The sequence below is a fragment of the Rhinolophus ferrumequinum genome, chromosome 10, assembly GCF_004115265.2.
Source record: "Rhinolophus ferrumequinum isolate MPI-CBG mRhiFer1 chromosome 10, mRhiFer1_v1.p, whole genome shotgun sequence".
NCBI classification, from domain to species: Eukaryota; Metazoa; Chordata; class Mammalia; order Chiroptera; family Rhinolophidae; genus Rhinolophus; species Rhinolophus ferrumequinum.
In genome coordinates, this window is record NC_046293.1 from 24,818,506 (window position 1) to 24,846,198 (window position 27,693).

A 27,693-nucleotide genomic window follows, 5' to 3' on the forward strand; every position below is an offset into this window, starting at 1 on the left:
AAACACGGTATGTATCTGCCTTCTGCTGCTGCTGTTTAATCAGAATCCTTCTGTTTTGTGAACTGAGCAGCATATGTGGCTCAGTGTTTGTTTATATTTTAAGTCTGTAGCTGCTATTATAGTAATAATCCTCCAATCTATTTTTTCCTCTGTGACAAGGTTTTACTTAGAGTCAACTAAAAACACTATATAACTCTTCAGATTTTTTCCATCTTCAGACATTATTGGTATGTTGTGATTTTCTAAGAATTTTTTCATCTTTATGTTTTCAAAGTTATCAGGGTAAGGATTTACATAATATTCTTATTTTTTAACTTTATTGAGATAAAATTGACATATAACATTGCATAAGTTTAAGGTGTACAATGTGATTTGATACATGTATATATTGCAAAATATCACTGTAAGGTTAGTTACATCCTTCATGTCAACAAAATTACCATTTTCTTGTTTGTTGTTGTTATGGTGAGAACATTAAAGTTCTACTCTCTTAAGCAACTTTTAAGTATACCATAGGGTATTGTTAACTATAGTCACCATGCTGTATGAGTCCCCAGAACTTATTCATCTGATAAGTGAAAATTTGTACACTTTGACCAACAACTCCCCATTTCTCACACCCCTTGGCAACCACTATTCTGTTTCCATGAGTGAAGATTCTACGTTGTTAGATTTCATATATAAGTGAGATCATACAGCATTTGTCTTTCTCTGTCTCCCTTATCTCATTTAGCATAATACCCTCAAGGTCCATCTATGTTGTTGCAAATGGCAGGGTTTTCTCCTTTATTATGGCTGAATAATATTCATGTATATGTATATTCACGTACAGTGGTACCTCTGTTTTCGAACATTTTGGTTTATGAATGCTGTAAACGTGGAAGTAAATGTGTCACTTTTCAAACACGACTCAGAAGTCAAACATGTCACACGGCTTCCACTGAGTGCAAGATCTTGAGGCCTAGCTGTCGACTGTTTTCGAACGTTTCAGAACTCGTGGATTGTTAGAAAATTGAGGTACCACTGTATATCTACATCTATGTCTCATATTTTCTTTATTCCCCTTTCTTCTGCCTCCCACCCCCCCAATCCAGTTCAAGCTGTTGTTTCTCAGGCTAGTTGTGTAGGACACAGCTCCCTGGCCTGTGCTGATATTATGAGTCTTGTGTTCCCCCAGGCTGAGGTAGTTGGTCACCAGACGTCGGCTGGCCACTCACAGTAGCTCTCACCGGCTGCCCGCCACTCACGCTGGCCGAGGTGGTTAGGAGCACTGCGCTCCAACCACCTGAGCCACCGGGCCGGCCCTCACATTTTCTTTATCCATTCATCTGTCAATGGACTTAGGTTGTTTTCATGTCTTGACTATTGCACATCATGGTGCCATGAACATGGGAGTGCAGATCTTTTGGAGATAGTGTTTTCATTTCCTTTGAATAATACCCATAAGTGGAATTGCTGGATCACATGAGGAAACTCCATGCTGTTTTTCATAGTGGCTGTACCAACTTGCATTCTCACCAACAGTGCATGAGGGTGCCCTTTTCTCCACATGCTCTCCAAAATTCATCTCTTGTCTTTTTAGTAATATTCATTCTAACAGGTGGGGGCTTCTTATTGTAGTTAAGCTTGTAAAATGAATAGAAATGTCATGTGTTTTCATTCCTAAAATCAGAATTTTTGCCTTGATCTTTTATATATATTATATATATAATATATTAATATATATATATAATTAACAGTCATTCTGAAATTTTATCAATTTTATTAGTCCTTTTAAAAAACCAAATCTTGAGTTTTTGGTTTTATTGTGTTGTCATCTCATTAATTTCTTTTTAACACTTGAAATCCTAGTAATTTTACAAACCATTGTTATCCCAATAAATTTTAATTTAAAAAAATTATGCATTTGTGGTTAAAAACATGTAACAAAATTTACCATTTTAACTGTTAAATATTCGGATCAGTACTGTTAAGAATATTCACAATGAGGTGGCCAATTAGCTCAGTAAGCAATCACGTTGGTAATCCCAAGAATATTCACATTGTTGTGTCTCCAACCTATTTATAACCCTACCATGTTTCCCCGAAAATAAGATTTACCCTGAAAATAAGCCCATTAAGATATCATCCAGATGGATGCATTTAGTACATTATGACGATGTTCCAGAAGATGACATGACTGTATTTGAATAAATGTAGATTGTTGTACAAGAAAAAATGACATCCCCTGAAAATACTCCCTAATGCATCTTTTGGAGCAAAAATTAATATAAGACCCGGTCTTATTTTCAGGGAAACACAGTACTATGAAAGTAGGCAGGGGCTGACCCAGTGGCTCAGGTGGTTGGAGTGCTGTGCTCATTCCTAAATGGGCCAGTGAGCTGAGCCCTCTACAGCTAAGATTGGGAACAAGAGCTCTCCCTGGAACTGGGCTGTGGTGAGCAGCCAGCTGGAGGTTGGTGTGAGCTGCCATGGGCTGCTGAGTGCTGCCCTGGGCTACCTAGCCCACGTGAGTGGCTGGCAGCCAGCGAGAGCTGCTGTGAGCGACCGGCTGACTACTGGTGACCAAGTGCCTGGGGGGGAGGGGAGTGCAAGTCTCATAATACCAGCTGGGCCAGGGAGCTCTGTCCTACACTAGACTGAGAAACAATGGCTTGAACTGGAGTGGGGAGGGAGGAGATGGAAGAAGGGGGAAAACAAAAAGAGGAAACACAACACAGTGCTTACACAAGGCCATGAACAGTGCCTGTTCCCACCAGCCAAAATGAAAAACAAAAATTTATGGGTAGAGGACTCAGAAGGGCTTTGTCCCGGTTGTGGGGAATAATTAACCCTAGATTAGAAGCTATTCTGATCCTACCTAAAAAAGCCCATGGGATCAAACCGTTTCCAAGTAACTTAACCATGTCCTAGAACTAAGCTCAAATCTGTTGTAATACAAAGATATCTGAGAAGTTAGGTGATTTGCCCAAGGTCATACAACTAGTAAGCAGCAGAGCTCAGCTATTCATATGTTAACCACCAAATACTGCCCGCTAATAGACTACCAAATGTGATTTTTAAATGAGGAAAGGATGAACATTAAGCAAAAATGTGTCAGAGTCAAAATAATTATGTAAAACCATGAAGGACCCCTAACTATAGAGAAATAAAATGTGGGAACCAAGGTGAGAGGCTCCAAGAGCACAAGAGTAAAGGAAATGTGAACTAGCAAAGCTCAGCAAAAATGACAAAATGTGGGAGGCATAAGGGAAAAACTATGGAAAACTCGGTAAATAGAAGATGGAAGGCAGAATAACAGAAAAATGGAAGTAATTTTAAATGAGAAAAGAAAATACAAGCAAAAACCAATCTCAAATACACATACTTAGACTTTCAAAAAAAAAAAAAAAAAAAAAAGGAACAGAACAATTCTGAAAATACCATTCAAGAAAGAATACACCATGTTCCAAAAGGAAATGACCCAGAATGGTCAAAACAAAGCTATTTTAGCAAACTTAATGGTCTTCAAAGATGAAGACTCTTGTGCAGTCAGGCAGAATAGCAGACACTTGGGTGGGGGGAATGTGCAAGCTAGCCTCAGATCTCATTAATATTCAACATTCAACATTTACAACATTATTTACAATACCCTTGAGGAAAAGGAGTGAGACAAGCAGTGTATCAAGAAAAAAAGAGAACAGTTTTGGACATGAAAGAACTTAGGGCATAGTTTTTTGAAGAAAGCACTAGAGAACAAACAAGAAAACTGAGAACTGGGGTTTGTTAACTACAGCACAAGAGATGGCAAAGAGCATTAAATACATTTAATTGTAGAAAAAGAAAAAACTTTAAAAAGCATACAATATGACTGACCAGGAAACTATGCACCTGAAAGGCTTAAGTAGAATATTGAATGTCAACTATAACTATATAGGTATATATAGTCACGGGATGTGGAGTACAACATAAGGAAGTTGATGGTATTTTATTTTTATAAATTTTATTGGTGAACAGTGTTTTTCCAGGACCCATCAGCTCCAAGTCAAGTCGTTTTTCAAACTAGTTGTGGAGGGTGCAGCTCACTGGTCCATGTGGGAATCGAACCAGCAACGTAAGTGTTCTGAGCACTGTGCTTCAACCAACTGAGCCAATCGGTTGCCCTAGTTGTTGGTATTTTAACAGCTATATAAGATGTCAGAGGGATAGTAACATGGGGGGTGGGTTATCACTTTATGAGGGGTTTAAATTACTTTGCACACCTGAAATTAATTGCTTTGTACACCTAAAACTAAAAAATTGAGAAGAAAAAGGGAAGAGATGTTAGGAGATAGAATAAGTTATTTCATATATAGTTGGAGATAAAGAATAAAATTCAAATTCAGTTCAGCATTACAAAGCTTACCACTAAAAGATAAATTTATTGACTCAAACTAAGAGGTGGAGACTGAAGAGTGAGGGGAGAAGGTGGAAAATATATTCTTTGTTCATATTAGGAAAATAGGTACTAAAGAGGTTGAATTTATAAGTTACCACTAGGAAGAAAATGTGACTCTTCCTAACTTCCTGAAGAACACATATATACAAACATAGCTGACATGTAATGAAATATGAGATAAACGGAAATATTTTTAGATTGTATTATACAACAAAACTCAAACATTTGCTATATAGAAGAGTTACACATAAAATCATGATTTTTAAAAAAGTGATTCAGAAAGTTTTAAAAAGTAGGCAAAGATATAGTTTCATCAATTTCTTGAAATTGATTCCTTTGTCATTATGAGAATGTTCTAAAATACAAACTAAAGTATTTGGGGACAAAGCGTTATAATATGTGAAATTTACTCTCAAATAGCTCAGTAAAAAAGTGCTAAAGTAAATGTGGCTAATGTAAACAATTGGTGTTATCTAGGTAAGGTGTATACAGAAGCCCATTGGGCTAATCTTTTTTTTTTTTAATTGGGGAAGGGGTACAGGACTTTATTGGAGAACAGTGTGTACTTCCAGGGCTTTTTCCAAGTGAAGTTGTCGTCCTTTCAATCTTAGTTGTGTGGAGGGCGCAGCTCTGCTCCAGGTCCAGTTGCCTTTGTTAGTTGCAGGGGGGCATAGCCCACCATCTCTTGTGGGAGTCGAACCGGCAACCTTGTGGTAGAGAGGACACACTCCAACCAACTGAGCCATCTGGAAGCTCAGCAGCAGCTCAGCTCAAGGTGCCATGTTCAATCTTAGTTGCAGGGGGTGCAGCCCACCATCCCTTGCAGGAGTCGAGGAATCGAACTGGCAACCTTGTGGTTGAGAGCCCACTGGCCCATGTGGGAATTGAACCAGCAGCCTTCGGAATTAAGAGCATGGAGCTCCAACCGCCTGAGCCACGGGGCCAGCCCCCCATTGGGCTAATCTTGAAAATTATATGTAGTTTAAAATTTTAAAAGTTAATAAAATGAAAAATGATAGGCAAACAAAAATAGAAACCAAGAGTTTTCACATATTGCAACCAGTTCGAAAATATAATGAAAATAAAACACCATCTAAGAAAGGAACTAGGGTAAGGGGATCAAATATATGGTGATGGAAAGAGAACTGACTCTGGGTGGTGAACACACAATGGGATTTATAGATGATGTAATACAGACTTGTACACCTGAAATCTATGTAATTTTACTAACAATTGTCACCCCAATAAATTAAAAAAAAAAAAGAAAGGAACTAAAGAGGAAAGATTAAGAGGTACAAAATAGAGAATATTGGCTGAAAGTACTGACTTGACTCAATTTCTATCTCATAAGCCACTTTTGTGTAGCCTTGAATAGGTTTTCTATAAGATACTAAAAGTAGAATGCTTTCTAAGTGAGGATTAAATGAGCTGGGGCATATAAAACACTTAAGAATAATGCCTAGCATTCAATAAATGTAAAACTATGAAGAAAAAATTTAAATACATCTGAAGGACACTAAAGGACAGGTAGAATATATTTTGTTCATCTATGTTCTTGGATTATTAAATCTCATTAGTTTATAAATTTAACATCATTACAATAAAAGTTGGCTTTTTAAAAACTAGTCAATGATTTTCACATTCATACAGAAAGCAGTCAAGATGGCTGTGCTACTAGGAACTTGCAAGTTTAACAACCTCAAGACTATTCCCACATTTATCCACGTTGGTAGACCACGGTTTCAGTAGTTTCTAAGTAAAACAACCTCTGAAAACCTAACTTGGCAATGGATGTTAATATTTAATATCCCTTTACAGCACATCACTGTTCAATTTCTTTGCCATTTCTGTTGCAACCAGTCCTCCATGTTTGTGCTTTGTTTGTTTCAACTCCATGCCGAATACCAACAGGTTATTGTTCCTTACCTATCTACATTATCAGCATGGCAATTTTATTTCTTAACCCCAGGTCTCCAGTTGCTTTTCTCTTAGGAAAAAAAAAAAAAAAAAATCTAAGAACTGGGTACTGAAGTGAACAGAACACTTAAACATATGACAGTTAGAGGGTAAATGACAAATTTTACGTATCTTTTATATCCCAAAGAAATTGAGGTCTGTGTAGATGATGGGTCATGAAAGAAAATAACCTAAGTAAAACACAATTGGATGGCATCTTCCCTTAGTATTGTATACCACTATCATATTCAGTTCCCTCCAATCAACAACCTCTTAAGCTCCACTTCCCTTCTACCTCCATTTATTGACATCTCTTCCAGGAAATTGACATGCAAATATCTGTGTCCTTGTTTTCTAAACTTACCCAAATGTATATAGTTCCTTCCTAGTAGGAAAGTATCACAAAATTAGAATGCCAGATATTTACATCCTAGGAGTGTGATGAGGATAAGAATTATTGTTCATTGCTAGCAAAAACAAGCATAAAATAAAACTCAGAATAAAGAACAATTTTAAAAGTTACTCAGATATGCCTCAAATTTTAATAAGATCCCCTATACACACATTTATTTGCTACTGAAAATTGAAACAACACATCAAAAAAATTTGCTACAAATCAAAACTTTGAAAACCAGAGCATCTAATGCACCCTGCCTTAATCATGCTCTAGCCAAACCACCCAATGTCTTCTTTTTCATTCTTTCCACACAAAAGTTACTTGCTTCTAATTCTTGATGTTGGGTTTCATCTTACTGACTTCAGGCTTCGAAAATACACAGGCAATACTCAAGACTTATTAGTGCTTCTTTAGGTCAAATAAAAAAGTGGAACTAAAGTATATTGAAGTCATTCAAATGCAAACTACATAGATCCCTTAGAAGTTACTGGTATCAAAGTAGACAGGAAAAAATGCAAGAAAAAAGATCTCACAGAATTTATATCTTAGGTTATCAAAATATTGGTATAGTCTGTCCTAGCATAGAACAACTTTTCCTAGCTGCTGCATAATGATCCTAAAATTACTAGCAAGAAATAAAACAGTACCAGAATAAGGTACTGTTGGCTAAATGGACTCCATGTCATCATTATTCTCCATGCTAATATTATCAGAAGGATCTCCATGATATAGGCAATAATGACAGCTACATCTAAATCTTCTGAATCGTGATTCAATCTAAAAAATAATGAAATAGATTGAGTTAATAAAATTAATCAAATGATTAATTGCATCCCAAAGAGATGTAACAATCCTCAAATCTAATGTTACCAGAATAGCTTTAGGAATATGGCACGCTTAAAAAAAAAGTCCAAATATATGGTGATGGGAGGAGAACTGACTCCGGGTGGTGAACGCACAATGAGATTTATAGATGATGTAATACAGAATTGTACACCTGAAATCTATGTAATTTTACTAAAAATTGTCCCCCCAATAAATTAAAAAAAAAAAGTCAAAAGTCAAAAACAAAACCGTTTTTGGGGGAAGGAGGCAGGATTGAAATGAATGGGTACGAGAGTGTGGGTCATTTTGCAATGGTTACAGCTGCTGAATGCCTATCAATAAAAATATATTCTAGTGTTACTTCTCTGAATGCATTATGCAACTCATTCTGCTGCTGGACACTGCTCAGGTGTTTGTCCAGTACCACACAGTATGTCCTGAGCATCATGTTTGTGACAGCACATGAAAAAGTACAAACATTAACACCAAGAGGGAACCTTGATGTAAACTATAGACGTTAGGTGATAATGATATGTCAATGTAGGTTCATTGGCTGTAACAATGTGCCACTCTGGTGTGGGATGTTGACAGGGGAGGAAGCTGTCAGCGTGTGAGGTCAAGGTGTACATAGGAAATCTCTGTACTTTCTGCTCAAATTTGCTGTGAAACTAAAACTGCTCTAAAAGTTTTTTTTTAAAAAAGTACAAAAATGTACTGATTTCTTCATAGTTCTTGGAGATTCAGAAAGCCAATTTCCCTTTCCCTCTCTCAAAAATAACCAAACCAAAACCAAACCAGATACCCACGCACATGTATAGTAAGAAAATTCTATTTACCTCAATTTTCCTTTCCTGTGGGTCTTTTCGAAGCTTCATGGGAAGAAAAAAAATACATACATTTATTGAAAATTATCAAGAAATGTTGGATTACTAATTTTTCTAAAAACTTTTATTTATTTTAAGTGTGTGTTTCCAGGACCCATCAGCTCCAAGTCAAGTAGTGGTTTCAATCTAGCTGTGGAGGGTGCAGCTCACAGTGGCCCGTGTGGGGATCGAAACTGTGGGGATAGAAACCGCAACCTTGTTGTTGAGAGCACCATGTTCTAACCAACTGAGCTAACCGGCTGCCCCCAAGGATTACTAATGTTACACACTTGCCATAAAGAGAGAAGTTGGAAAATCTTAAAAATGCGTTATTTACGTCCTGCACTCATGAGTGCAGTTAATGAGGAGTGACTGCTGTTCATCACTACTTACATCTTAATCTGTGAGGGCCCCCCTCATCCCCCCGGTTGGGCAGTGCTGTCTGCCCAGATCACATAAACTCACCAGAGACAGGGTACGGTATCTAACAACTTGTAACATTCTTTGCATCCTTTCTTTCCGAGCAGTTGCCAGTGTCCTTACTCCACGTCTCCTCCTGTAGACTATGCCTTGACCCAGCCCCAGTCCAAGCCCCTGTAAGTTTTTTTCTCTGTCCTGCTGTTGGGGTGAACATTCTGGTAGAAGGGAAGGGAATTTGGTACTAGGGCTGAGAGTCAAGTTACTAAGGTTCTTTGCTAGTACTTCTGAGACAGCTTGAGAGCTAGCTGAAAGAAGAGAAAGTTAAGATCAATTAGGGTGAATTGCATCATCTACTAGTCTCAGGCTCAAACTAGGTCTGCTCTTAAACAGGTGAATAATGGACAATGAGAGGTTGCTCAGGGTGGAGGAACCGTGCATTACCCACTGTGTAGTCTAGCTCGCGATAAGAGCATACATTGAGAAGGTGCGTAAGAATCCACTCTTGTGGGTAACATTTCATTCTCAAAAAATTTCTTTCCTCCTTTTCCTGTTATTAGTAGTTCTGATGTGATAGATGTAAAATTTTTTCCATGAGGGGTCAAAAAGTAGTTAAGTGTATGATTCCAAATGGAAAAATATGGGACAGAAATCAAGTGTGGGCCGTTTTTCCATTTTCATTTGTAAATGTGAGGGGACATAACTCATTAAAACAAGTCAAAATGTGTCAGTAAACAAGTCTCAGTAGTTCAAATTTATAACAATTAAAAATAAATTTCTTAAAATTTTCTGGGAAAAAACCCCACGTCCGTGAAATACACAAAGAAACCCAATTCCCATTCTTAAGCAGAACTAGGTAGGAAGTCGATGCGGCTGTTATCCTCTCCATTTATACCCAGCTTTTTCATGGTATTAAATCTTTCCACTCTAACCCAATGTTATGGGAAATCAACCACTTATTCTTGCCTCTTCCCATCCAAACCATTATGCATGTCCCATGCTCTCACATCTCATAGAACAAGGCAGTTAACATTAGTTTTCCCTGTATGTGAAACTATTGAGTCAAGATCCATTCAACTTTTATGGACTGTGCACATAGAAATAAAGATCCCTAGCTGCGGAATTGTCAGGTAATAGGGCAGATTCAAGGATAAGGAGAGATTGGGTATATTATACAGATACTCTCTTCATTAATCATCCCCCCCGCCCCCCCCGTCCCTGTATATATCAACCAGGGTTCTTTCCTCAAGATTCAGGGGAGGCAGGCTGGACCTTGGGGGATCGGGAGATGACGTCACCAGTGGGTAGTTGGAGGTATTGGCTCCAGGTCGTCCACCACTACCCTACACCACTCAGTCCCGCCCTTAGGGTAATTAAGGTTTCAAACTGAGTGAGTAATTCTCCGTGGCCAAACCTGGGAGTGGGTGCGGCTCCAAGAAAAGTTAGGCCCCAGAAAGAACGCAGGAAGGTGGAGACTTAATTAGCAGTATTCCAGGAGCACTGATTCCAGGAGCAGCCCCTCCAGAGTAAGTCCTACTAATTTACATTATACGGCATATTCACTGGCTTTTATAAACCCACCCCTTCCTTCAATTTCCTGAAAAGCCATTTCCCTGTTTATTAACATTCCTAAAGGGTAAATTCAGCTGGAAAGCCAATCCCGAAAACGTTGGTGAGAGTAAGAAAACCTTTAGGTTAAACTGAAATTTAGGTTTCTTGTATTTTGTTCGTTTTCATTACTCCTGAAGGAAATACTGAGCACAAGAAGCTATGAGCCACGGTTATAGGAGGGATTTCGGTTGCTCTTCCCCAGAAAAGGGACCTAAAAAATTGAAGTATTCCTGAGCACAGTAAGCAAGCAACGCAATTTACCCCTCCCCCCCTTTATTGGTCCCGTGTTTTTTCACTGGAGAGGCCTACTTAACTGTATTCTTTAAAAGACGGAAGTCTATATAAGAAATGAGTGTAGCCCCTTCACTTCCTGAAACCCCTGTAGTTGGGAAGGACACTGTCTGGCTTACCTGAATCTTCTTCACTGGGCATCTGAGGAGACTCCGGGGTGGAGGTTCGGTTAAGCTTCATTGGGGAGTCCATTGGAAGTCTAGTCACAGCTTGAAGCTCCTCCAAGATCCCCCAGAGGGTTCGAGCGGAAGGTGACACTCAAAACTCTGAAGTTGCTACAAAGTAGCCTGGAAAGAACCCTATAGCCCAGAAATAGCGAGAAAAACCCCAATTCCAACGAAACGTGGTGAAAGAAAGAGCTAACCTAAACGTTTAGGTCTGGTTTCCTCTTAAAGACTACAGATAAGCCCGTCAGCCAGCCTATTTTAATGTAAATGCTGATGATTAAAGGAATGAGGTGAGTGGGAGTAGTCCTATTAGTGGAGTAATAGGATAATTCTTCATCTGCTCTGCATTAAAATAATCATGCCCTCTGTCAAGTAAGCTGGAAAATTTATAAAGAGGCTCTGTGGCTGGGGCTCTCTAAGGCTGCCTTAAAATTCAGGGTTTTTTTCAAGCTCTACTTCTGGAGACGCTACTGGAACTGGATTTGAAGTGTTCTAATGCAGAAAGAAGGGCAGTTTCTCCTCCATTTTGGATTAACTCCCAATTAAGTTAACTGAGAAAGTGTCCTTCAAGTTTTCCGTGCCTGATTCATCTTAAACCTTTGGATGCTTGTAAGGGGAAGTCTGCTAGTAAGGACAAGTAGAGGAGAAATAAGTGTCTGTTATAAACAGCTTAATTGCTTGATATTTTATGGATGCGTATTTTGAATTTGTACTTTTAGTTAGCTTTATAGACTAAATTTAAATGCACTTAGCATTTGTAAGCAAGTGAAGTAAATTAAATGTATTGCTACTGCCCCCAGTACTTGTATTGAATTCTAACAAAGAGCACTAACGTTAACTGCTGATTTTCTACAGGCAGTAGAAAAAGTCCCCAGCTGCCCCAGACTTTTTTCCCATCTCCTATTCAGTGTGCATCCTCCCTCATCCCATTTTAGCTGAAAACTACAAGAAAATACTCAAAAGCGTTCTTGTTTGTTTTTAGTAAAAAGCAAGAGTTGAAGTTATGATTAAGAAATATTTTTGTAGAAGAAACAAACAAACATAAATTTTGTAGGGGATGAGGAGTAGCCATAAATATATATCATGACATAACACTTTATTCTAGTGGTTCTCAGAAGTGTGGCCTCCAGACAGGCAGCATCGACAGCACCTGGTCACTTTAGAGGTGATTAGAAATTATTGAGCTCCAATCCAGACCTACTGAATCAAACACTGGGCACCCAATCATAGTTGTAATAAGGTTCCCTGGTGGTTCTGATGTGTGCTGAAGTTTACGAAGGTCTGCTTTACGGCTCTGTTAACTTTCCACTTCTGTTGTTCATCTCTCAGCTGTTCTCCCTTTCGCCCTGGGACCCTCTCCTACAACAGTCTCTGAGCTTCCCATTGGAGAAGTGAAGACAAGTACCGAGGTAAGACAGTGATTAGGGAGACCATTTCATGGACTGTGTACATGTCTGACCATTGTGCTGTACACCGCAGCTGAAGCTGAATAATATAGAATGTCAACTACAATTATATATATATGGTCACGGGATGTGGAGTACAGCATAGGAAATAGAATCAATGGAGTCACGTATATACGATATCAGAGGGGTAGTAAATGTCTGTTACATTCTTTTGTACACTTGAAACTAATTTTTTAAAAAAGAGGTGAGATAGTGAAAAGGACTGACATAAACTTTCACTCAAGAAATGCAGGTTTAAGAAAAGGTGAGAGCGCCATAGCTATAGGAAGGTGTGGTATGCAGGTGGTGGAGTTTCAGTTTGCTTAAACATGATAAAAGCTGATCTCAAAGCAACAGAAGGTAAAAATACTGAGAGGATGATTGAGAAACACAATCCCTTAATGTGCTTTAGAAGATGAATAAAATAAAAGAAATTATAACACCTTTCTGGTTACCGTGTTTTTCCTTTGTAGTGTGAAAGATTAGATTAAAAAGCCAAACTAGAATGAAGCAACTTGAAAAAAACAGAGTATAAAAGAACATGTCAAGAAAACAATCATTAATTTCTCCAGAGATTATAAAATCATATTTTTGAAATAAACGGGATGCTCTTTTTAAAAAAGGCAAACTCAGAGAGCAAAAAAAAAAGTACCTGGAGATTAGAAGTTTGAAATTAGAAACAGACAAACAAAAAAAGGGTTTGAAAATAAAATCAAAGATAGTCCCTTAATAAGTAAAGCGAAACCACAAGCAGATGTAAAATAGGAGAGAAAATATAAGACAATGAGAATCTAAGATCAGGAAATATAATGGCTTCAGATTCATAAACAATAACACTGGATACTAGAAGATAATGGAGAAACACCTTCCAATTTCTGAAGGAAAATGATTTCCAACCTAGAATTCTGTATTCAGCCAAACTATTGAGCAAATGTGGAACATTTTTAGACATTCAATTTCTCAAGAATGTCACCACCTACATAGATTCCTTTGTCTTGTAGCAAATTAACTTGATACAGGAACATGATCAGGGAACCTATTCCAAAGTCCATCAAACAGAAAGGCTCAGAGATCATATTAAAAAACTCGTATCACTCAGTTTTTAAAGTCAATTTAAAACACAGAGCAAAAAGCAAGGGGAAAGGAATGGTGTCATCTAACAGATTTAGAATGTTAAAAACAAGACAACAGGCTCAAAATGGAGTTGTTTATGCTAAGCTTCATGTCACCAAACCTAGACTTAATTACAGTTTCAGTTTTCCTGGAAATGGAATCTTAAACCAATCAGGATTGTCCTGATCAGCACTAGTTAGATAATCTGCCTGGTGGACCCCAGCTACGCCATAAGGGCAAGTAAACTTGCAATAAACAATCTGCTTTTTGGGTCCAGTACAACTTCTTTATTCCTGCTGCCTTCTGCCTATAAAATCTCTTGTTATATAGCTCTGCAGAGCTCTTTTCTATCTGCAAGATTGGGTGCTGCCTGATTCATGAATCATTGAATAAAGCCAATAAGATCTTTTAAATTTATTCAGTTGAATTTTGATATTTGAGAATAGGATACAAGCTAGGTGGATCTTACTTCCCAAGTTAAAGTGATATGCAGTTGATAGGGTTCAAGACATGCTACCCTAAAATGTGGTACCTTGGCACATTGACTATTTTAAGCTGAAGGAGTTTGAGAAAACAGCTGAAGCAGCAAAGTCTCTCTGATCTTCTTCTGACCTTCCTCCCCACCTTTTCCCCTTGAGGCATATCATAAAACCCTCCCTATATCTAAAAGAAGGAAGGATCCTTATCTCCAAGACTGGGACACTGAGAAGAATTGGAATGAACCAGCCTTGCTCCGTTTCCCAGTTTTCTGTACTTAGTGCATACTCTTTGTCCTATCATCTTTCCACAATTTTCCATTCTTCATCAAACCTAGCATAAAAACACTCAGGTTTAACCATTTTCTCAGGTCTTCGGTTCTTTATGAAGACTGCTGTGTCATGTAAAACTCACATTAAATATATTTGTATGTTTTTCTCCTACTAATTTGTCTTTGTCAGTTTAATTTTCAGACCCAGCCACGGACTTTAACAGGGTCAAGAAACCTACAGTGTTCCTACAATCTGTCTCGCTACTGCTTCATCATTCCCCATAGATGTGTGGTTATGAGGACCAGAGTTCAGGTTTGATAAAGGGGCCCCCAGACAGAAAGTGGGAGGCACCAGTGACGCATTGATTCTACCAGTGAAATAGTCCTGGCCTTAGCTGTAGCTTGCTAATTTGCCTGGTGAACAACCACAAATTTCATTTGCATTTCTCAGGTGGGCCCCACATGGGATAATAGTGAGTACCACTAATGGGTGACGATTTAGGGGTGACAGAGTTGTCAGTCCACAGGCGATATGATCATGACTTGTTCTTTCCATCCTTTTCTTTCTGTAAGTAATATCTTTTTTTCTAACTTACAGGTTACTGTTTTACTTACTGTATATTTAAACGCATTATGAATTCTGCCTATGTGTCACTTGCTGCTTGTTTACTCAATATCCACACTTACTATGAGTTTCACCTCTGTCTCATAAGCTATGAGTTTATTGTCTATGCTTAACACTTCTTAAGTGTTTCATCCATCCCAGTTGTTTTCCCCTCTATTGCAGAATTGAATATTCTCAAAAAACACTGCAAATGCACATTATACCCTTTACAAGCGTTGACATAGAAATGTTCATACCTGTAGAGAATATTTATAAGAGTTCATCTGAGCCAAACTGATGACATGCCATTGAGCAAGTTCTCAAATGCTCCCAAGAATAACAGTTTTGCAGCTTCATTTATGCATTTGAAATTAAGAAAGGAAATAACTAAGATTACATGGAGGTGGGAGAAACAAGGCAGGGATTGGATTACAGGATAGTTAACAAGATTATGTGCGCGCTTGAGGGTTAATACCCCCTTTAAGGGCTATTCTAGTATTTGAAAGGTTTGTTAACCTAGATGGACTAGAACAATGGTGAGGGCTGGCGTAAAACCTTGCTAAAGACGTTATATTTGGGGTGTATGACTACCCCCATGACCTGCCCAGTTAGGAATTTATGATCAGATTACCCTGTGAAGTTTCTTTCCATAGAATATCCCCTTTTTTTTGTCTACACCAGGAATATTGATTTACCTAAAATGGAAATAACCAAATCAGAAGGATGAGAGGATTGGAAATATATGAGTATGTAGTAGGGGAGAGGAAAAGCTAGATCTCTGCATTGGAAGTGAATAATAAGGTCTAAAACCAAAAAATAAAAACAAAAAAAATTAAGAAGTATCATTATAAACTTGCTATTTTAAAATGCAGAGACAAATACCATAAAAAAATCAGCCAAAAAAAGTCTAAAGTGGGTGTTTCTGGGAAAAAGAAAATGGGGAGGGCTGCAGAAGACAGCATCTGGGACAGGTGTTTGTCTTAACAAATCTAGAACTGTTTGCCACTTTACAGAATAGGTATATGTGTTTTTTATGTTGTTTTTTTTAAAGGGGGGAAGTAGTCTGATGCAAAATGTGTAGAAAAAGAGCAAAAATGAATGTAGGGAAATCAACATGGAGAATATTATATTCAGGAGTCTGGGTGGGTAATGAAAATTATTTGTTTAAGAATTTGACAACAGAAAAAAGAACAGGGGACAGAGTCAAAATGGTGGAGTAGTTAAACTCTGAGCCTGTCTCCTACTGTCCTCATATCAAAATTACAACTAAATTATAGAACAACCATCATTGAGAACCGCCTGAAGACTAGCTGGACAGAATTCCTGTAACTAAGGAGATAAAGAAGAAACCACATGGAGATGGTCTTTACAGGACCAAGAAGTGTAGCTTCTGAAACAATTGGAAGCCCACCTAAGAGGGGTTGCATGAGGTAAGTCCACCAACATGCAGCAGTCATCATGGATTCCATAGGTGACGCCTATCATGGAAGGAAGTTCCTTACCATGCAGACTTTCCGGTTTCAAGCTATTTAAGTGAGACTTCCTGCACCTTTTTCCATTTAACCAGGATGGCACACTGAGGAGCCCAAAGAAAGAAATAGAACTGAATATTTTTCACACTTAGCAGGCTAGGAGAGGTGGCGGCCTTGAAGGATATGGAAGATTTGAGGAGAAAGAGTTCAAAATGTGGAAAGGAACAATATAATTACACAGAAGGATTGCCAGATTTTATTACACAAGATCAAGAACCAAGCTAAGTTTAAAAAACAAGTAATACACTACAAAAGATTGCAGCAAATAGGACAGATAAAATACATAATAATACTAATGAATAAAAATCCATTAGATGAATAAAAAATAAGCAAAGCCTTCTCATCTGAGGAAATATGAATAAAGTAACATGTAAACCAGTTCACTTGAATTCTAAAGCTACCTTGAATTTTGAAGCTATCTAAGTAAGGTGTCTTCTAAACTGTTGCATGGTAAATTAAGAATAGATGATGCTAGCAAAGATGTATTGTGCAATTAGAATTTCCTATAGCTGGTGGCTGTGAACAGTTTTTGTAAAATTATTTGACAACAAATATATATATATATTTTTTAAATGTGGAACGCTTCACGAATTTGCGTGTCATCCTTGCACAGGGGCCATGCTAATCTTCTCTGTATCGTTCCAATTTTAGTATATGTGCTGCTGAAGCGAGCATGACAACAAATATTAAGAGCTTTAAAATAGATACATACAAAACATGAGGATTGAGATCAGTTAACCTGTTGAATTCATGTGATCTCTAGTGCCTAACACATTACAGTATGATGGACATGAACCACGTGCTTGTTGAATGACCGCATTAAGTCAGCATCTGTACCCAGACTATTGTTAAAAGACAACATTTTATTGAGTAAGTTTTAAAGATTTTATTGACTTTATTCAATGATTGGTGAATTGGGCAGCATCCAATCTAGCAGATAAAAAATTCTGAGAAGCTGCACAAAATGAAAGACTTTTATAGGCAGAAGGGAGGAGGAACAAGGAAGTTACACTAGGCAGAAAGTGGATTTGTTATTGCAAGGTTACTTTCCTTTAGGGGACGGCAGGGGTCTATCAGGCAGATTTTGTGACTAGTGCTGATCAGGTGATTCCTGACTGACTGGTTTAAAGTTCATTTCTGAGAGAGCTGATACTGTGATTAAGTTAAATCTCAGTTTGGTGACACGGGCCTTAGCATAAGTATCTCCATTTTGGGCCTGTTGTCTCATTTTTAACTTTATAGTAATGAGTATAGATATCCAGGGGAATCTTAGATATATAAAGATATGGTGTTTCTCACGCAGACCATTTATGTTTTGTATTCTTGAAAATTAAAAAAAAAAAAATCTCGTAGTAAGCAGTAATTGCTAGGATTATAAAATAGAGCTGGGGAAGGTGGCATAAGAGTATGGACCCCAAGAAAATTCATTTGATGTGAACCCTGAGAAATAATTTATCTGCTGAGATAGACTCCCCATGGTCAATCAAGGGCCTAAATTTTATAAATAATAAGAGCCTAATGGTCATTTGCTGACGGGGGTTCCTCACACACTTTGTATATAAGGAAGAACCTCAGACTGAGCTCTTGGTTTCCTGCCCTATGCCCCACTTCTTTGCAAAAAAATCTGAGTTAACAACTACAGGGAAACCCTGGCGTGGTCTTTCTACCAACAGACAGAGACTTACCCTGTCCGGCTAGGAACTGCACAATTTGGATACCTCATTTATATAAAATGAACCTAATTGGAAACTGGCGGAATTTCACTGTAAAAGGCCACATCCCCTTTTTCTCAGTACAACACAATTAAGATTGCTACTTGAATCTGTGTCTCCTGGGCTGCAGCTCCTTTTGCTCAAATAAATACTTTTTATTCTTTGTTATAGTCTAAAATTAATTTTGGTTTACAAGAGAGAGCAGCTGGGAAGCTGTCCGAACTCATTTAAGGGTTTGAATTCTCTCAAATGTTGGGTCTCTTTTGCAGACGTCAAAAACTATTGATGTTTCAAAGGAATAGTTTATTTAATTAAATGGAAGGAAAGAAGAAACCAATTTATCAAACCTAATTTGCTCATATAGGTTACAATTCCATGTATAAGGTTTTAAAGTAAATTAATATCGCAATTACAAAACACATGTCTAACATCAATTTCTTGAACTCTGCATGATTTACATTTTTGGGGGGATGATGTAGTAACTTTAATTTTTAATTTTTTTGAGATATAATTGACATAACATCATGTAAGTTTAGTGTGTATAATGTGTTAATTCGATACATTTAAATATTGCAATATGAGTACCTCCATAGCATTAGCTAACACCTCTGTCATATCACATAGTTTACTTTTTGTGGTGAGAACAATTAAGATCAGGTTTGTTAGCAACTTTGAAGTTAATAATACAGCAGTGTTGAGTATAATCCCTGTGTTGTGCATTAGATCGTTAGAACTTATTTATCTACTAGTTGCACACTCTTTTAGTGCCTGAATGCTTTGCTACTTGTTCCTTCATGTTGTTCTCCACTCCCCTCAGTAGAAGACAAAGTGGGACAGGATCAAGAGGCTGAAGAAGTGTTTGGCAAAAAATACTTAAAGGATACATATCAGTTAGCTTAAACTTTTTTTTTAATGTTAATAGTTATGTATTTATTCTAACATCTTGGGGAAAAATGTAACCACTGCATCTCATCTGTGATTTCAAGGATATTATTATTATTATTATTATTATTATTATTGTTTTTAAATTAAAGTTTACTGGGGTGACAATTGTTAGTAAAGTTACATAGATTTCAGGTGTACAATTCTGTATTACATCATCTATAAATCACATTGTGTGTTCACCACCCAGAGTCAGTTCTCCTTCCATCACCATATATTTGATCCCCTTTACTCTCATGTACCACCCCCCACCCCCTTCCCCTCTGGTAACCACTAAACTATTGTCTGTATCTATGAGTTTTTGTTTCTTCATTTGTTTGTCTTGTTGTTTTGTTGTTTTCAGTTTTATATACCACATATCAGTGAAATCATATGGTTCTTGACTTTTTCTCTCACTTCGCTTAGCATTATAATCTCAAGATCCATACATGTTGTCGCAAGTGGTACTATTTCATCTTTTCTTATGACAGAATAGTATTCCATTGTGTATATATACCACAACTTCTTTTTTTTTTTTTTTTTTTTTAAAGATTTTATTGGGGAAGGGGAACAGGACTTTATTGGGGAACAGCGTGTACTTCCAGCGTGTACTTTTTTCCAAGTCAAGTTTTTGTCCTTTCAATCTTAGTTGTGGAGGGTACCGTTCAGCTTCAAGTTGTCCTTTCAGTCTTAGTTGTGGAGGGCGTAGCTCAGCTCCCAGTCCAGTTGCCATTTTATCTAGTTGCAGGGGCACAGCCCATCATCCCTTGTGGGACTCGAGGAATTGAACTGGCAACCTTGTGATTGAGAGCCCGTGCTCCAACCAACTGAGCCATCTGGGAACTCAGTGGCAGCTCAGCTCAAGGTGCCGTGTTCAATCTTAGTTGCAGGGGACGCTGCCCACCATCCCTTGCAGGACTTGAGGAATTGAACTGGCAACCTTGTGTTTGAGAGCCCACTGGCCCATGTGGGAATCGAACCGGGAGGCTTTCGGAGTTAGAAGCATGGAGCTCTAACTGCCTGAGCCAACAGGCTGGCCCCTATACCACAACTTCTTCATCCATTCATCTATCGAAGGACACTTTGGTTGTTTCCATGTCTTGACCACCATAAGTAAAGCTGCAGTGAAACATATATCTGTATGGATAAATGTTTTCAGATGTTTTAGCTAGATACACAGGAGAGGGATTGGTCGGTCATATGGTAATTCTACGCTTATTTTTTAAAATTAGTTTCATGTGTACAAAATACTGTAATTGTTAGACATTAATCATTTATAACCCTCACAAAGTGATAACCCCCCTCCCCCAATCTACTACCTCTCTGACATCGCATACAGCCATTACATTTCCACTGTCTCTATTCCTTATGCTGGTCTCCACTATATATGAATATATATATATATATATATATATATATATATACACACACACATATATATGTGTATGTGTGTGTATATATATATATATGTGTGTGTGTGTGTGTGTGTATATATATATATAATTATAATTATTGTGGACATTCATTATTATTCGGCTTCAGCTTCAGGTGTACAGCACAGTGATCAGGCATCTACAGCATCCCTGAAGTGGTCTCCCTAATAAGACAAGTGTCCATCGGATACCTTACAAAATCTTTACAACATTATTGATTATATTCCCCAAATTGACTTTCGTATCCCTGTGGCAATCTTGTGGTTACTGGCTGCGCTTTCTAATCCCCTCACCTTCTCCGTTATCCCCACCACACCTCCCATCTAGCAACCCTCAGTTTTTCCTCTATGTCTCTGAGACTGTTTCTGATTAGTTTTAGTTCATTTATTCTATTCTTTAGATTCCACATATAAATAAGATCATATGGTATTTGTCTTTCTCTGTCTCACTTATTTCACTTAGCATAATGTTCTCTAGGTCCATCCATATCATTGCAAATGGTAAGATTTTGTTTTTCTTTATGGCCAAATAATACTCTATTGTATAAACGTACCATAGTTTAATCCAGTCGTCTACTGATGGGCATTTCGGTTGTTTCCATGTCTTGGTTATTGAGAATAGTGCCACAATAAACATAGGGGTGCATAGATTTTTTTCAAATTAGCATTTTGGAATTCTCTGGATAGATACCCAAGAGTGGAATTGCTGTGTCATAAGGTAGTTCTATTTTCTTTTTTTTTTTTTAAAGGTAGTTCTATTTTCAATTTTTTGAGATACCTCCACACTTTAAACTTTTTTTATGTGTTGGGGAGACTGCCATTATTCTTCCTTTTGCCCTAGAACACTCAGGCTCGACTTGGCAAATCAGGGAGATTTTAAGCAATGGCAAAGAGATACAACTGGAAAAGATATGTAGGCTCTTTAAATTTTCCAACACAATTGTAGAAAGTGTAGTTTTAGAGAGAATAGAATTGGAACCATATTATGTCTAATTCAATCCCAATATCCACCCACCTAATTCTTTCAGTCAATGGTTCCTTTATGTTTAAATGGGCTGACAGATAGATTTATTTGATAGGCTAAAAGGAGGTAGGAATTAGAGCAGTTCCCCCTGCTCTAATTGGGTTAAAGTTCTTTTCAGACCTACCTGAAGCAATTTGGAAGCCCTGAATGGTACCTATCTGTTCAGACCCAAACATCTAGGAAGAGTTTCACACTGACTAGACTCCCTGGACCTACCAAAGGAGTTTCCCCAACCTTGAACCCCAGGATTCCCAGATGACTAGGGAAGAAAATTTCTAGGAACACAGAGATAAACCATGTAACTCCCTTCTTGACGACAGGGGAATTCCATATTCTTTGTATTAATTTCCAGCCCTTAAAGGAGGAATATAATTAAGTAAACCTCCTTAAACCAGAAGAAGAAGGAGTGTACTCCCTCCAGTGACAAAAAAGGAAGACAAAGTGAACATCCATAAGGGTGAAAACTTAACTATGCACAGAACCTCAAGTGCCCAGACTCATTTCTGGGAAGAGGCAGTCGGAATCCTTGTCAGATGGACTGGACTAGGAGCCATTCCCATCAAGAAATGCAGGGATGGGAGAAAGGAACAAAAGACAAGGAAGTTTTAAAACTTCAGTTGAAGTTAGGTGTAGTCTTAACTCTCCACTAACCTCTGCGCGATTGACTTTCTAGCCAAATTTACTCTTCAGGAATGTTAAGCAGTGAAATGGCTTAATCTGCTAGAGGCTGAAGGTGGGTAAAGCCTTTAAGATCCAGTGAATGTACTTTTAAAATTTTAATCATTCCCAGAGATGTAAACTGATGATTTTGGAATCTTGATTCTCTCTCTCTTATCTGCGGACTCCACCTCTTCCTTCCAGGTGCCTTTTCTAGCAATGTTTTCATTGGACAGTACCTGGCTGGCTTCAGGTCAGATCGAGAGAGCCACAGGCAAAATCAAAGTTTTGATCTCAAGGACCATATGTTCTGGTGGGGACAGACAATACCCTGTATTTTGGATCATTGGATCAAATACAGGGTAGCGTAGTGAAAAATATTCCAGAGAGAGGTGAAGCCTGGCAATGAAGAGAGGAGGGCTGTTGTTTTGGAACATTCTCCCAGGTGCTGGGTTAATGATTCACTCATGCTCCCCACATTGTTCTCTGACCATGTCTGGCACGGCAGTCCTCCTGGGATCTGGGTCCCTCCGCCCCTGGCGGACCCACCCCATCCCTGGGTGCCCTTCACACCCGCTGTCTGGTGCTGTTCCAGCAGGACGTTACCCCCAGGCTTCCAGGGTCATCCACCCTAGATTCTCGGCCATGCAACCCCACCGGCGGGGTGTGGCGTGCAGCTGGGGGATGGTACTTGCTGGCACTGTGGGGCCCAAGTTGCCGCAGCCCCACAAGGCTGTCGTGGAGAACCACTTCTTGCTTGGCCTCTTCTCTCCACTCTCCAATACTGGCAGGTGCCTTTTTTCTGGGTATCTACTTTAGTTCTTGAAATCTCACAATGAAGACTCAGTACTCCCAGGGATGGCATCCTGCCTCTATTACCAATTATTTAATAGCTAGTGGAAAACATTTAATGACTTTATAATATGACAGCCTACTAGAGATTAGCGTGCTGGACAGGTTTCTGATGGGAAGCATGGGTAACAAATTTCCCAAATTTTGCTGTTTGAGTAAAGCTAGCTGGAGTCAGAAAGAAACTGGTTAACTAGTCAATTAGGTTTATCAGAACAGAATAGCAAATATTGTCAGCATTCCCAGGTTTGCTTAAGGATGAGATTTCAGGAAAGACTTGATTTCTATTTATATGTAGGGTTTTGCAGAACATACAGTAAGTAGGTAATGCTGGAAGGGCACTGCCAAGGGGCTCTGGGAATCCAGTCCAGAGAGCAAAGGAATCCTTTGTACCTTTGTTTCTCTGACTCACTGCCCTGGCTTCTCTTAGAAAAGAACCTCCCATTCAGCCTGTGGACCAAAAAAGGGGTTCTGTGGAAAGTAATCTCACAGGGTGATCTGATCATAAATTCCTAAGTGGGCAGGTTATGATGGGTAGTCATGCACCCCACATATAACTTCCTTAGGGAGAGGTTTTAAGACAACCTTGTCCATTGTTCTTGTCCATCTAGGTTAACACACCTTTGAAATGATAGCCCTTGAAAGGGGTATTAACCCTCAAGAGAGCACATAAACTTGTTAACTATCCTGTAATCCAATCCCCACCTTGCTTTTCCCCACCTCCATGTAATTTTCCTTATGTTCCCTCCTTACTGTCAAATGCATAAAATAAGCTGCAAAACTGTTATTCTTGGGAGCATTTAAGATCTTGCTCCCTGGCATATGTTGTCAGTTGGGCTCAAATAAACTTATAAAAATTCTATACATGTTTGGACATTTTTTATGTCAACAAAGGACATTTGGTAAAAACTAAGGAAATCTAAATAAACTATGACTTTAATAATAATGTATTAATATTGGTTTATTTATTTAAACAAACGTATCATACTAATGTAAGATAACAATAAGGGAAAATGGGTGTAGAGTATATGGTAACTCTGTATTATCTTTTAAAATTTTCTGTAAACCTAAAGCTATTCTAAAAAAATATATCTTAAAAATAGAAAAAAGCCCCTAAAAGGAAGATATCTCATAAGCAAATCATAAATAAGGGAATGGTATCAGAATAAAATTTTAATCAAGTTGCTTCCCATGCAGTTTTTTCCTAACACAATGTTTTGCACCACCAAGAAACAGCATCTTACAACAAAGTCCGTAATGCCTATTCCTTCCAGGCTCCAACTCTTGGTAGTGTGACCTTTGCATTTTGTCCCTTTACATAGAAAGTCAGCAGCCTCAGCCCTCTCTACAGTTCTCTTTCATCAAGCTACCTTTATCTTTAGTAGGAATTTTGTATGTCTTTCTAACAGTGCTAGTATGTTTACATTAAAATGGTTACTGTTGTGTATAGATGCATAGATTTTGACTGCATTTTGCTTTTTTTTTTTTTTTGCTTCTTAATCATATATTCCCCATAAAGATTATGTGTGTGTGTGCATGTATACTGGCTCTCTGATGATAACCATATGGAAAGTAACTTCACATAAGTGATCCATCATAAATTCCTAATTGGGCAGATCAGGGTGGGTAATCACACCCGCCTATAATGTTTTTTAGTAAAAGGTTTATCTTTGCCCTAAGCAAGCCCTGTCCATTGTTTATGTGGGCAGGGCTTGGCAGATCAGGGTGGGTAGTCACACCCGCCTATAACTTTTTTTAGTAAAAGGTTTATCTTTGCCCTAAGCAAGCCCTGTCCATTGTTTATGTGCATTTAGGTTAACATGCTTTTTTTTTTTTAATTGGGGGAGGGGAACAGGACTTTTATTGGGGAACAGGGTGTACTTCCAGGCCTTTTTTTCTAAGTCAAGTTGTCCTTTCAGTCTTAGTTGTGGAGGGTGCAGCTCAGCTCCAGGTCCAGTTGCCGGTTTTCTAGTTGCAGGGGGCACAGCCCACCATCCCTTGCAGGATTCGAGGTGTTGAACTAGCAACCTTGTGGTTGAGAGCCCACTGGCCAATGTGGGAATCGAACTGGCAGCCTTTGGAGTTAGGAGCTTGAAGCTCTAACCACCTGAGCCACGGGGCTGGCCCCCGGTTAACATGCTTTTGAAATGCCTCTTTTTCAAAGTAATGATCCTTAAGAGAGCACATAATTTTGTTAACAATCCTGTAATCCAGCCCCCAATTTGCTTTCTCCTATCTTCATGTAACTTCCATATGTTATGTTCTCTCCTTAATTCAAAATGCATACAAGAAGCTGCAAGCTGCCATTTTCAGAAGGATTTTCCTCAGTTTGTTGAGATATTGCTTCCAGGCGTGTCCTCTGTTTTGGTTTCAATACATTTTTATAAAAGTTCTCTACAAGTTTGGACATTCTTACATTGACAGAATTAGAAACCCTGAGATCAGGAGATTATCCTGGATTATCCAGGTGGGCCCAAGGTAATCACAATAGTCCTTATAAAAAGGCTGGAGGGTCAGACAGAGAAAAGGCTATGTGACAATAGCAGAGAAAGAAAAGGCAAAGGGATGAGAAGCCATAAGCCAGAGAATTAGGACATATTTTAGAAGCTGAAAAAGATGAGGAAACAGATTCTTCTCTAGAGACTCCAGAGGGAACACTGCCTATCTGAAATCTTGATTTTAGGCCAGTGAGATCCATTTTGGACTTATGATCTCCAGAGCTATAAGATGATAAAGTACCACAAAGTTGGTGATAATTTGTTACAGTAGCAATAGGAAACTAATACGTCTTATATATGGTTGTGTCTGAAACATTTGGGGGGAAATATTGATCTGAGAACTTATTAGAAAATCATATTAGGGGTGGCTGGTTAGCTCAGTTGTTTAGAGTGTGGTGCTGATAACACCAAGGTTGCCAGTTCGATTCCTGCCCCGGCCACTGTGAGCTGTGACCTCCTTATTAAAAAAAAGAAAGAAAGAAAGAAAAAAAAATCATATTAATGGTACAAAAGCATTATGAGTTTGGTTTAAATGGGTTAAAGAACCAGTTAACAATACGCATAGGGGTTTGTAATAATACCATGCAAGCGAAACCCCCTCTCAAGGAGATAATTTAGGTTTTCTAACACCCAAGTTATGTACAACACTAAGCTGGCCTTTTAAGAAGCCAAATGTTATGGACTATAGGAGAGTAATATGAGAGAATAGATAGGAGGCCCTATAGTGGTTACCTTTCCTGAAGATAGGATCATCCATCTAGCATATGTGCGTTGTTAGTCTTTGATACCCTACTATATATATGATATATATATATATATATATATCATATATATATGATATATATAATTATGTATATGATATTATACATATATTTTATATATGTGTGTATATATACACATATATGTATATATACACATATATATACACACATATTATGTATATATAATGACTCAGAATCCCATGGGATATATTATTATATCTTTCATCTTCCATTCAGCCAATGGTAGCTCACTAATGAGTGAAGTCCTGTACTATAGAGATTTTGCTAGGATATGAATACATTTCAAGTCAGGAAGAATGTCAATATTGAACTTATGACTTTGAGAACAAGTGATTAAAATATACATCTTGAAGTAAAGTGCTATAGCTCCACATCACTAGCTATAAAATACCTTGGGGTGCATATGAACCTCAAGAGACTAAACCATCAATGAAAAGAAGTGGCCTCTGTTGCCACTTGGGCATGTATATTTTATATTCTCATATATGATAAGTCACAAGTATTCAGAAAGAATTAGTACATTTGTTTCCATGATTGTTTGGGTTTTTGTTTTTTCTTCCTCTTTCTTAAAAACTTGTAAATCTGCCACTGGTTTTAAAATAGCACAGAAACTTGGAGCTCCTAAATCCAAAGTGGTCAAAGAAGTTAATCCCAGGAGTAAAGATCATGAGCAACATCTTTTCTACTGTCTCTGACCCTCTTAAACAAAAATACTTTTAAGGATTTGTTATCTGAGAATGCAAGACTTACAAAACATTGTTATCCAAGGCAATACACATGACCCACCAATCCTTATCAACTGCAAATTTATACCCTTGGAGGAAAGGAGAACTTTTATTAGCTTTGCTCTAGGCCAGGGGTGTCCAAACTGCAGCCCCGGCCAACTGCGGCTCACAATCCATTGTTAATTGGCCCGCAGCAAATTGCAAAAATATATTTACTTTACTTAAATAAACCAGGTGAGGCAATACGTACTTCACCTCGAGTGAGTGGCCCAGCTGTTTGTGTATTTTACCGCATATGGCCCTTGGTGAAAACCGTTGAAAAAAGTTTGGACACCCCTGCTCTAGGCCCTGACTTTAAGGGTAGTCTTTTAGATAGGATGGACAACTTGGACATTTAAGCATTAATATTTTATTATCTCTGCCTTTGGAGAAGCCAAGAAGATTTACAAATCTGTTATCCAGAAGAGAAATTATTCACAAACATTTATTTAAAATTTAAATTGCCATTGAAGAACCTGTTTCTTAATCATAATTTAGAAAATATTAAATACAAAGTTTTATAATGTAATATTATTTTATCTTTCATCTAATTTTAAGTTATGCAGTTATTTTACTGTGTTAAATATTTTTTATTTATAATTTATTTACCCTGTCTAGAGTATATAATATCCTATTGCTATATGCTTATGTGTATTTTTATTCCTGGA

The 27,693-nt window shown here is 38.0% G+C and overlaps 1 non-coding gene across 1 annotated transcript; it reads right to left on the reverse strand.

The window, feature by feature from the left end:
* Positions 1-16,954: 16,954 nt before the first annotated feature.
* Positions 16,955-17,061, reverse strand: LOC117029520 (U6 spliceosomal RNA). The gene has a single exon (XR_004424257.1). It is a non-coding gene; the product is annotated as a U6 spliceosomal RNA (small nuclear RNA).
* Between the last annotated feature and the right edge of the window lie 10,632 nt (positions 17,062-27,693).